The sequence below is a fragment of the Belonocnema kinseyi genome, chromosome 9 (genome assembly GCF_010883055.1).
Source record: "Belonocnema kinseyi isolate 2016_QV_RU_SX_M_011 chromosome 9, B_treatae_v1, whole genome shotgun sequence".
Lineage (NCBI taxonomy): Eukaryota > Metazoa > Arthropoda > Insecta > Hymenoptera > Cynipidae > Belonocnema > Belonocnema kinseyi.
The window spans coordinates 3,955,484-3,957,557 of record NC_046665.1 but is presented as its reverse complement, the minus strand read 5'-3'; positions in this window follow the sequence as shown (position 1 = coordinate 3,957,557).

The window sequence follows — 2,074 nt, the reverse complement described above, 5'->3', positions numbered from 1 at the left end:
TATTTCTACACCTAATTAAGAAAGTACGCTGTTCCTTAAGAATAACTAATTTTCTATTGGTGTGTAACCAATCTCCAATTTGTTGTCTTGTGACGGCGCCATTCCTCTCAAGGACGTAAGATAAATAACCCATGTTGTCCAAAACGTTGTTGACTTGTTAATTGTAAAATGATTTGATGAAACTAATCAATCCTTTTTTCGACCGTTGATATTTATTGATTTCAAATCGTAGATTTCAAATTATTTATGTCTTACGGTCCAATAAATATCTAAGTTTCGAAGAACATGTTTTTTTGACTCATATTTATTTTTTCGATTTACGATTGGACCGTAAGAAATAATTAATTTGAAATCTACGATTTGAAATTAAAAATGTTTGTTTAACTTGCTGGAATAATAACAAGTGTGGATTCGTTGTAATTAACAAGGATAGAAATGTTAACCAGGGAAGCTTTATGAAAGGTTTTGATTACTTCATAAATCTAAAAAAGTAATATATACATACGTAATGATCATTATAAAAACAGTCACACCTTAGACGTTGATGCATCAACATGTCTTTGCGCCAGGAGAATTTTTAAAAGCAAAAGAATATCTTGCCTCAAATTGCTAGAGTTAGTGAATCAATTCGACGAAAAAATAGGTTAATAAAGTCGGCCAAAGAAACAGTTGAGCGCACATTGAGTGATACTTTTAAACCTAATGTTAATCCGCTGGAGAAAATTATTGGTGGTTTCAAGAATATGAAAAAAGTTGAACCAATTAGAGGGAAAGAAGAGGTAAAAAATAAAGCTAAAGAAAGTATTGATGGGGACGATGATTTGTCATACAGGTTGGACACGCTGGGGCTTACATACATGGCGAATCGAATGCTACCCGAATTGCACAATCGCAGGGGAGAAGCCATTATACAGGGGTGTTTTCATATTTCGCGCCTTTAAAGTTGCATTCGGTTCGGCCATTCGGTCGTCCGTGCATCTTCGGATCAAGATGATCATAGTTTCCATGGTTGCGTTCGAAACTTCAAATGGACAAGTGTCAAAACAATATAGGTTGTGTTACATAGTAATTATAAATAATAAAAGTGTTTGATTAATAATGAAATGAGATATGTGAACTGAGAAGTAAACGTCAATTTTTTTCTGTGCCAATAACATTATGGAATGTCTGCTGAGTGACAAATACTATAAAATAGTAATAATATTCTGCGCTTCCAGTGGGCGAAGAGTGAATTGTGTTTACCGCTTATTTGCGGCATAAAAACAGGTATGTTATGAATAGACAGGATATGTTTTAAATCAAGCATGTTTATTATACTTTCGATTGATTATTCTTTACCAAAGAAATGTTTGGTGGTTTTATATGTTTATCACTGACAGTGTCGGCAGTGATAATTTAAATCAATGATTACTTAATAATCATTTTAATAAGTTAAACATTATTTCTGAATTTAATAATTGATTACCATTGTTTTTTTTCACAGATCGATTCTAGAAGAAATACACATCAGGAAATACAGATGGAATTAGTGCATTTTGGCTTGGTGTATTTCAAAAACATTGTTGAAAAATCTTCATCTCCAGACCTTATCACAAGCCTGGGGATTGATCAGCCTAAAATTAATAATCTGAGTCATTTTGATAGTATAGGCGTATCAAAAAGATATCTCGAAGCAATCGAATTTGCCCGGAGTTTAATTGATACAATTTTTAGGGATTTTTTTTATTTTAGAAAATGTTTTCTCTGGACCTCATTTCAAATTTAGTTTGATCAGCCAATAAAATAAATTATAGACTCGTTGGTGACAAGATTGTATCAGTAATAAATCTAGGAGTGAAATTTTAGGGAGGAATTTTCATTCCAATTTTTTTTTTTTAAATTATTTCATTCTCGAAAGTCCTATATCTGGATCTGATTTCCAAACTGGCATTTGATCAGCCGCTAAAATCAATTTAAAGTCATTTTGATGGTATCGGTGTATCCAAAAAAATGTCGAAGCAATTTAACAAGCACAAATTTAAATAAGCAAAGTTTTAGAAATTTTTTTATTTTAGAAAATGTTTTCTCTGGGCCT